Source organism: Brassica oleracea, chromosome C3, assembly GCF_000695525.1.
Source record: "Brassica oleracea var. oleracea cultivar TO1000 chromosome C3, BOL, whole genome shotgun sequence".
Lineage (NCBI taxonomy): Eukaryota > Viridiplantae > Streptophyta > Magnoliopsida > Brassicales > Brassicaceae > Brassica > Brassica oleracea.
In genome coordinates, this window is record NC_027750.1 from 35657487 (window position 1) to 35668485 (window position 10999).

Consider the following 10999-nt stretch of genomic DNA (forward strand, 5'->3'; position numbering starts at 1 on the left):
TCTTATCAGGTACATTAATTATTTCAAAGCAACACTTAGCAACACTTAGCATAATACATAGAATAAAAATAAAAACAAAGATTAAAAAAACTTAGGACAATTAATCTTTAATATAGCCAATATAGTGTCTTCAATTTCTTTGTCGGGATGAAGCTCTCCAATATCATAATGCATCTTATTCAAGTCAAATGGCCGAGTGAACATCTGCAAGTTTGATTGTGTTTTGTTGATGTTTTGAACATTTTCTGTTTTGTTTTCTTTTTGATTTTTTTCTTCTTCTTGTTCCATTATTTTCTGAAGAAAAAAATGGGTTGAAGAAAACAAATCAAAAGAAACTTTGATAGAATAAGAAAACATGTACGTTAGATTTGTTAGATTTATAGTGAATTTAGAAGACACAGTTTTTGGTAACTAGTAAATATTAGTAGTTGACTACCTATTAAATTTACTTTGTAAGTTGTGCTCAACTTTTTGGAAAAAGTAACAATTATTTAGTTAAATGTTTTTTAATTATATTATTTTATTGCGTTGGATTCTGTAACATCTTATATTGTGAAACAAATCTATTTTGCTAAAACTTCCTACAAATAAAAACAGAGGGAGTAGTTAGTATTTGTTAATATAAAGAAGACAATTTACTTCTTCTCGTGGTGTCACGTCAATAAATAAATTCACCAGCGCCTGAAATCTGTCCCACCATCTCAAAGCTCTGCGTTTTCATTAACTCAATTCTGCAAAATATGTGGGTTCCATTGTCTGTTATTTGGGCTTCGTAATGTCCTCTAGGAATCCAACTCGACAGTACCCTTACGCATCTCAATACGCGTCGCACCCGGATTTAGGTTTCATCCCACTTTTGGTCTCTGCCGTGAGCTTGATACGATGAAATCTACTGGAAGAACCTCTACCTAGGGTTTCGATGCGCCGTTTAATTTTCTTATTAGCAATCTACGTTCCCAGTTACAGATTCATCACATTGGACCCTTCTTAAATCCATCAACCACGATCTAACCTTCTGTGCGAGTTTCTTCTGCAAGGCGGTCTATATGCATGTATAAAAAGGTTAGCTTTCCTCCTCTTAAAACCATACATCATCATCTCTCCAAAAGTTTCAGTCTTTCTTTCATTTCTCACATACCCATCCCCAAAAATCTCATCATGAATCGGATGGTGTTAATCAATTGCTGATTAGTTTTCCCTCCCATTGTTTTTTCCTATGAAGCCGCCGTGGCCGTGGCTTTGAGGTCAAACACCTCCCGAGAAACCGCTTCACTCACCCTCTCTCACTTTTGATACTTCATCTTCAACCGTATCCACGCCGCGACTCCTCGCTACTACAACCACCGTAACAAGATCGTTACTCTCAAGCCTACTAATTGTGGTGCGGAGTAGGTGAAAGGTGTAAAGTCTGCTCTTTTCGTCTCTCAAGGAGACCCACCAGATCTCTGGCAACCTCCCGGATATGGAGTTTCCCTTCCGGTTAATCATGGTCATGGCGGTGGTGGAAGCATACCTGGTGCTGGTAACAGAACATGGTCAGATTCGAAGGAGGATTCTTGGGGTGCATCACATTTCAGTCAAATGCCATTCATGTTAATGTTATGAATCTGAGCTTCAAGACATTAATAAGATCATGAGAGTTTGAAGAAGCATTTGATATACTTGGTGAACCAAGGAAAGACTCTGACTTTCTGAGTGTGAAGGTAAGCTTTATTTAATTGCTGACACATTAATAAATGATTTGCTTTTAACCATGACTCTGTTTTAATATTTTATTTTATTTTAAGTGGTTATGGTTTTGTAGAATTCGACTCAAAGACATTATGTATATAATAGTTGTCTCTTTGAAACTTCGAGTTGATTGGATTTGATGAATCAAATCGACTCATTTATGTTTGATTTCAGGGAACTTCTCTGGATGGGCATTGTTTCGAACCAAGGATCATGCTGCAAAATACATATGCACAGGTGATTTAGTCCTTACTCAAAACTTGTACCATAATAAATCCAATTGTTTCTCTTACAATTCCTTAATTCCTTACATAACATATACTTTGTTTTCTTTGTGTGTATGTAGCAATACTCTAAGGATTCTCAGTTCAGCGAAGTGGACAGAAAAGAGTATCAGTTTAGAACGACAGCTACTATACTCAACTATTGAACTCAGGTTCAGGTTCCTCTATAGTTTTAAATCCATTCTTAGGAAAGTACTTCTCAGATCATTAATTGATGTGTTGTTAAACCTGTAGGCTACTGATATATTTCAAATTCCAGGACTAAATTCGTGAATGGTTTAGTTGATTTCATTACCGTAGATATTTGCAGATTACACACTTTTTCTGCATTCTTCTGTTGGCTTACTTTGAAAATTAATCAATACTCATGTGCAGAAAAACAAATGCTTACGTTTCTTCGTCTTCAGCTGCCACGTTCAATACTGATAGACCATGGATTTTACCCACTTTTAGTCATGTCTATAAGTGTTTTAATATATATTTACTACTATATAGAGTCTATTTAGAGTATTTACAGGTTCATGGATGATTTGGAGGAATATGGTGATTTTGGTGTCTTTTGGAGTCTTATGATTTGCAGAGCTGCACAGACGCGTCAGATGTTTAGCTATGGATGAAGACCTTACCACCGTTAGATTGAGCCCATATTTTGACAAAAGCTAGAGATTTTGTCAAAGCTTTGAGTTAGCTTTCCAATGCCTCCAGTTTGAGGTCAATCAGCATCCTGTAGCAGAAGTTATGCCCGTCTTACTGAAGAGTGGTCAGTCTGCCTCGTGAGAGAAAGCTGTCGAGGAGATGAAGGACTGTCGATCTATTAAACAGCATTGGTGTCGATCGACAGTGATGCCAGAATATGGGCTGAGCGTAATTTATGACCGACGGAAGCCCAGAAGCCACACAAAGTTACCAAAATACCCATGGACGACCAGAAACCCTATTTATGTATTTCTAAGCCATTGTTGACGGCTACACGCTTTCTATTATCATATTCTATTGTTTTCTCTTAGGTTTGGAGAGAAGATCAATTCTCTTTCAGAGATTGATTGAAACTCCATTGGTTTTATCATTAATTTATTATCTATTATATTATTCAAACAATGATTTGTGTTATTACTTGCATTTCTGAGTAATTCATCTTGTTAGGTTTAGGGATTTCATGAGCTTAATGTCAAACTGATAATCAATTAGGATTGCTAGATTTTCTAGAGATCTCTACACCAGGGTATTTGTAATACTAGGATCTGGAATAGTTAGAATAGCACGACAGTGTGACTAATTGTTTGAACCTAGAATCATAGGATAGTTGAGAGGCACGAAAGTGCAATCAATTAACGGAATCCGAACTCTGCTGGATTAGATACCTAGGCTCATACGAGAGTTGGTCTAGGAATCTAGTTGAACTTAATCGATTAGGTCGTTAATACTTGTCTGAGGAAGTGTCGATCGACGCTCAGGCCATAACATCGATCGACACTCGCTCCAAGTCAATAAGCGACAGCTTAGACTGGACTTAGACATTTTATTAGCAATTGCAAGCGAAAGCTGGATTGCTTACTTATTTTAATCGAGTTCTAGAATTAAATCTATAAACCATTAGCATCCTTGAATTATAGTTTTGAATCTCTTGATCGATAAATCCCTAGGTCTAGCTATTTCTCCTAATTGTTTACAACCTCAATCAATCAATCAAACAAATACTTTGTTCACCTTGCTTTCATTTATTTACTGCTTTGTAAACTGTTTGCCTAGCTTAATCTTGATTTCTAGTGTATTGTATGCCCTAACTCTATGTGGATTCGATCCCTAAGTACTACAACTCGACCTCTTATTTGAGAGAGTATAAATCACTCTTTAGGGTAATTTGAGTGATATCAAATTTGGCGCCGTTGCCGGGGAGCTTTGATCGCCATTAGACTTGATTAATAGGTTTAGTCTAGATTTTATTTACTGTCATAGTTACTTACATAAAAAAAATTCTTGTCTTTCAGGTACATGCCTATCAGTATCAGAAGCAACAATGAGGAATTACTTTTCTTCTCAGACCCAGCACGTTTGGAACGCTTGATCCGCAAAGAGAACCGCGCATCATCGATCGACACCACCTCTACTATGTCGATCAACACTACCTCTACTACGTCGATCGACACCACCTCTACTACGTCGATCGACATTTGTGACAAAGCGACAATCGACAGTTCAACTTGAACATCGATCGATACCAATCCGCGAGCAGACATGGTCGCGACACTTGTGCTATAGAGGGATGAGAATGGAAACCTGCATGACCCTAGAGGTCATCTGTGTAATGCAGAAGGTCATCAGTGTAATGCAGCAGGTCAGAGGATAGATGGACAAGGGACTGCAATCTGACCCTGGAGGTCATCTGTGTAATGCATCAGGTCAGAAGATAGATGGACAAGAGACTGCAATCCTTGGGCCATCTGCTGCCACCGAGGATAAAGTTCCTCTTCAGAGATCGTTAGCAGATTTGACCAGGCCTAGTTAGTTCTACACCAACAGGTCTGCGATTCGACCTCAAGAAATCCAGGGATTTCAAATACACCACACACACTTCTCTCATGTGGGTCAGCACCCTTATCGTGGTCTTCCTGATGAAAATCCTCTGGACCATATTGAGACACTCAAAGACTTTGTGTCTGGCATCCAGGAGGATGAAGCAACCAAAGACTACATCTTCTGCAAGCTGTTCAAATATTCTCTCTCTCGGAATGCTAAAAATTGGCTGAGATGCCTACCACCAGGATCTCTCACTACATAGAATGATGTCAGCACTGCGTTTATGACTGAATTTTTAGATGATGCAAGGGCTGAAGAGATGAGAGATAAAATTTGGACATTCTCTCAGGGACCTATAGAAGCTTTCAAAAGCTCTTGGAAAAGGTTTAGGAGATACCAAAGGGGCTGTCCACATCATGGTTTTACGGAGATTCAGCTGTTGAAGAAATTCTNNNNAGAAGACGAGTGCATACTTAAATCTGAGGTTGGATGTTCTCTACAAAGAGCTGAATGGAAAAATTGAAACCTTAGATGCCCATGTCATGCTGCTAGATGCCTAGATTTCTGAGACTGCATAAGCTGTGAAGAAGCAAGAAGCTCTGGTCAAAGGGAAAGCTGTGGATAGTAAGAGGCACCAGGTTAATGTCATCTCAGATGATGACTTTGGGGAAGTGCTCGAGCAGGAAAAGCTGGAAGAAGATGCTTTCCTAGTCGAAAGCTGCATGTCCATAGGTAGCTCGTACGGGTGTCGACGGACATCAACAGCTGAGCACCGATCGACATCATCAGCCGAGCATCGATCGACACCACTTTTGGGATCAGACAAAACTGTTCGAATTCAGAGCCACTCAGATTTTACCGCTCGACCCCCGCATCCTCCCACCCTAGCTCGAGTTAAAAGGGACAACATCGATCGACAATAACACAATGTAATCGATCGACAGCAAAATGGGAACATCGATCAACATCAACAGAAGAGCAACGATCGACAACCGCCAATACCATACCGAGTACGATTACCAGATCTTGATGCACACCGCTTGAAGGCCTCTCGAAATCCATCTCAGACATCAGTTTCTTGAAGACAATAGAGATGATAAGTCAGCAATCTACAGAAGCACCAGAGCAAAAGCAAACCCTAGCTGAAACCTCTTTCGTTAAGAGTGTCGATCGACGATATCTACCAGGTATCGATCGACGACATTTACCAGGTATCGATCGACACCAAACAGACGGATATGAACCTGCTATGGAAAGGCAGGCAACGAAAGAAGAAATTCCAGTTGAGAAGAGAGTAAAATCTTGGAAACCCTATATTCCTAAACAACTCAGGAGAGAAGTTAACAAAGATGAACTTGAAGGATTTCACAAAAGGGTGAAGAGGGTTCCTAAGGATATGTCTTTCGAGGATGCATATCATAAGTATAGACTTGGTAATTTCTTCAGAGAGAGCAGAGAGACTGATAAGGATATTGAGCTCCTGTTCAACAAGGTCAACCGTAAACCCAAGAGGACACTGAAGAAGGAACAAGATCCTGGAAAGTTCATGATTCCATGTTCTATACATAGCCATCATTTACCAAATACCCTATGCGATACTGGATCTGCAATCAGAATCATGGTCATAAACACTGCTGAGCTATTAGGACTAAAGATGGAACCTTCTAAAGATAGTTTCACTTTCGTGGATAGCTCCCGAGTAAACTCAGCAGGCATGATCAAGAATGTTAAGGTGGAGATAGGGTAATGCATTATCCATGTGTACTTTCATGCTATGGATATCAAATCAGGCAAGACATCTCCACTCTTTTTTGGAAGAGCCTTCATGGCTACAGTAGGGGCAGTTTGTGATCTTAAGAGAAATAAGATGTGTCTGACTAATGTTGATGAAACCATCTTCTATGATCCCATGGAAAAGAAGAAAAGTGAGGAGCATATTTCATGCGTAGAGATGTTTGAAGTTCCAGGGCCTACAACTGATTCAAATCGCGAGCCTGCAATACCAGAATCAACGTCAATCGACATTAGAACTTCAGCATCGGTCGACTTCAAATTCTCAGAATCGATCGACAATAAGCCTTCAGAATCGGACGACTATCAGACTTCAGAATCGATCGACACATAGCCTTCCGCATCGGTCGATACCATCCGACTTTCGGAACAGCCCAAGACTGAAAAGTGTAAGCGTGGGGAAGGAACAAGAATAGAAAGAAGAAAAAGAAAAGGAATGCAGATGCAGACTCCCTATCAGTAGTTCCTTTGCAATGTCAAGAGGGTAGTCTTGAGTATAGAGTGCGCTGCAGAGTAGGTTCTGAATCCTTTACCAAAGTCAGAGTGCTATGTGATCCAGAACTGAGAGACAAAGGGGAAGCTTCTGCAAGAGCTTTTATCAACTGCATCAACAAGATGAGAAAGAGAGACACTGAGACTTGTTCTGGAGCAAGTTCACATGCTCATCCAGTCTAAATCAGATCTCCAAAAGTCAAGCTAGTGACTGAAAATAAGCGTTGAGTGGGAGGGAGGCAACCCACTATTAGGTAATTTCTTTCAGTTTAGTTTAGATTGTTACTGATTAAAGTTTTTAATTATTGCAGGTAAAAAAAAAACCAAGGAAGACGAGTTTGCACGAGGATCGACGATGGCTGCGCAGCATCGATCGACAGAGCATCTCTAGCATCGATCGATCGCCAATTAACTGTGTCGATCGACAGAGCTTCAAGAGTATTGATCGCCACTTAACTGTGTTGGTCAACACTCACATCAAAGTCAGATATACCGTTTTTTCTTGTTAAATATTGTCCTTTTGATTTATTTCCCCACCAATCTTAGACTGTATAACACTAGAGATAGTGTTGTTTAAGTCTGGGGGAGGTTCTACTAATATTGTGTTTTAGTTAGATATTAAAAAAAAAAGATCGAGTAGACGATTGCCCAACATATCGACTGATGAGAGCATGTCAATATCGATCGACAATACATTACCTGCAGCGACCGTTGGTAACTCCTTTCCATCGATTGACAGTTAATCCGGTCAGATATATCGTTCTAACTTGTTAAATTGAGTACTTATGATTTATTTATCACCATAACTTCGACTAGATATACACTGGGGACAATGTAATTTAAGTCTGGGGGGATGTTTACTGATATTAGTGTGTTTATGAATCTTATCAAAATGTTTTTAAAAGAGTTTTATTGAGTCAAGAAGTGGATAATGAACTTATTAGATCTTTACTTGTTATCTAACTACTCTTTAGCACCATTTTAGACTTACTGATTGCAGATAGTATTAAAGATACTAAAGTGGATCAACCTGTCAACTATTCACACTTGCTGAGATTGTTTGAAGGAACCAAAGCTGACCTCCAACACTAAACCTGACACAACTGCTTGTCTTGGGGATTGGTATACATGAGATCGGATTCTTCAAATAAGTCTGGAAGGAAAAGCCTTGTGTAGATTTATCACATTTTCTCTCTATATTTTGACCTTAGATTTATACCATGTTCGAAATCGCGCTAGGCGTGAGTCGGGCGGTTGGTCCGGGCCTAGCGAGTTGATAAATAATCGGGGATTAATCGTAGATTAATCGGGGATTAGTTTTGAATATTTTTTAAATTTTATTACAATGTTTGGGTTATTTAAACAAATTTTGGGAGCTTTTCTAAAACTTTAAGTAGGACCGGCGGTACTAATGCTCTGCATCACTCCACCAAACCCGAGTTCGAACAGTATTTAATTCAATTTTGTCCATTTTAAGCCTTTTCTTTTAGTGAAGGGTAAAATCATAAATTCCCTTTCGTCTTCCCCATTTTTTTTTAGATCTTACGATCACTACTGCATTTCCATGGCGGCTACCGACATTGTTTTCACCTTATTCATCAAAATTTCATCTTTTATGCTTTAAACTCATTCATACATCATCTAATATATCGTTTTAGATTCTCAAAACTCAAAAAAGAGAAACAAATTGTTGTTGCCGATTTTGTGGCCGAACATGACGAAATCGCCACGGCCAACCACCGTCTAGCGTCTCACCGGCGTTCAATCGGCCGCCGAAAGTGCGTTTTCGAACATGAGATTTATAGGTAAAAATATTTATTTTCAAAAAATAATAAAAAATAAAAAAAATGAAAAAGAAAAAAAGAAAAAAAGAAAAAAAAATTTACATATATATATAAGTGTTAGTTAGGTGGAATCCGAACAGGACTTAGTGGCTACAACCATTAAGGCTTGCTTCATAAGGATTCCAACAAAAATAATTCGAACGGGACTTGGTGGCGGCAATCATCAAGGTTCGATTCACATGAATTCTTGGATATAGGTAAAAAAGAAGTGAACAAGACTTGGTGGCAAACACCATTAAGGCTTGATTCATGGAAGTCTGTCCAATCTTGGTCAATGATCCTGCAATGGAAGCAAACTTTGACTAAAGAGAGAAATTAGTAGAGAAAAAAAATAGAAACTAACTTTTACCTGCAGATCCAGATACTTGTTTGAAAATCTTTGCATCATGTGATCGATACTCCCAAGGTAACTGCACTTTTATTTATGTTAAGAAATGAGGTCGGTAGAGGAGAATATCAGACAGGATTTGCTAAGTTGTTGGCTAGGTGAATTTGGTTGCTAAGATAGGATATGGTATAATGTGCTTTTATGATTAGGACTTCTTAGATGTAGATTGCAATATTGCAGAGGTGAAGATTCTAAGTTTTAAATCATGTGAGTCCCTGCTGTTTTCAAACCTGTTTCAGAGAGACTTTCAGAGAGACTGCCCGTCTGTTTTGCTTGAGGACAAGCAAAATGGTAAGTATGTGGGAATTGATAGACCATGGATTTTACCCACTTTTAGCCATGATCTGTAAGTGTTTTAATATATATTTACTACTATATAGAGTCTATTTAAAATATTTACAGGTTCATGGACGATTTGGAGGAATGTGGTGATTTTGGTGTCTTTTGGAGTCTTATGATGTGCAGAGCTGCACGGATGTGTCAGATTTTTAGCTATGGATGAAGACCTTCCCACCGTTAGATTGAGCCCAACTTTTGACACAAGATAAAGCTTTGAGTTAGCTTTCCAATGGCTCCGGTTTGAGGTCAATCAGAATCTTGTAGCAGAAGTTATGCCCGTTTTACTGGAGAGTGGCTAGTCTACCTCGCGAGAAGAAGCTGTCGAGGAGATGAAGGACTGTCGATCGATGAAACAGCATTAGTGTCGATCGATAGTGATGCCACAATATGGGCTGAGCGTAATTTATGACGGACTGAAGCCCATAAACCACACAAAATTACCAAAATACCCATAGACGACCAGAAACCCTATTTATGTATTTCTAAGCCATTGTTGACGGCTACACGCTTTCTATTATCATATTCTATTGTTTTCTCTTAGGTTTGGAGAGAAGATCAATTCTCCTTCGGAGATTGATTGGAACTCCATTGGTTTTATCATTGATTTATTATCTATTATATTATTCAGACTATGATTTGTGTTATTATTTGCATGTCTGAGTAATTCATCTTATTAGGTTTAGGGATTTCATGAGTTTAATGTCAAACTGATAATCAATTAGGATTGCTAGGTTATCTATAGATCTCTACACAAAGGTGATTTGTAATACTAGGATCTGGAATAGTTAGAATAGCCCGACAGTGTGACTAATTGTTTGAACCTAGAATCATAGGATAGTTGAGAGTTGCCTAGCTTAATCTTGATTTCTAGTCTATTGTGCTCTAACTCTCTTTGGATTCGATCCCTAACTATTATAACTCGACCTTTTTATTTGAAAGAGTATAAATCACTTCTTAGGCTAATTTGAGTGATATCAAATACGTTTACAAAATGCAGCCGTTGAGGCAACCGAGAAAGAACTAAGACAGCCAGTCCATTTGGCAGGTAACAACACAATTGCTTAAGCTCTGGTTTTATGCATCGTTTCGGTTTATATGATTATGTTATATACAAGTTACAATAGCTAAAAGGGGATGTGACATTAGCCTCTGTCAGAATTAAAAGTATTGTTAGATTTACTATTCTAAGAAACATCAACCACAATCATTTAAGTTTCTTTGTTGGTCTCAGTCTTCCAAAGAGGAATACTGGACAATACACATATTATGATTCTGTATAATTCATGACAAAACACGAAAAAGCAGCATCCATTTCCACCTACGTCATTTGGTAAGCCTTATTTTGCACTCTTCTCCCTCTCTCTTTCTCTCAATCTCTTTATTTAGATGCATTATCTTTATTTACTCTGTTTGCAGGTTATTCAGTGGGCCAAAGAATGAGAGTAGCCACACGCGTTCTGTTGAAAAAGTTGTGTTGACCAGAGTGTCATAAGTCTCCACTTTGATTGATTCTCCATGCTTAAATGATAAGAAAAAATGTTAACTAATATACATAAGATATTTCTACAGACTTTCTAGAGTGTAGTTTGCAACTACCTGAATTTTTTTTTTCA

General features: G+C 38.5%; 1 long non-coding RNA gene across 1 annotated transcript; it reads left to right on the forward strand.

Annotated features, from left to right (window-relative positions):
* The first annotated feature begins 8310 nt into the window (after positions 1-8310).
* Positions 8311-10999, forward strand: LOC106333525. The gene is made up of 4 exons (XR_001268410.1): positions 8311-8620; positions 10384-10431; positions 10618-10716; positions 10803-10999. It is a non-coding gene; the product is annotated as an uncharacterized LOC106333525 (long non-coding RNA).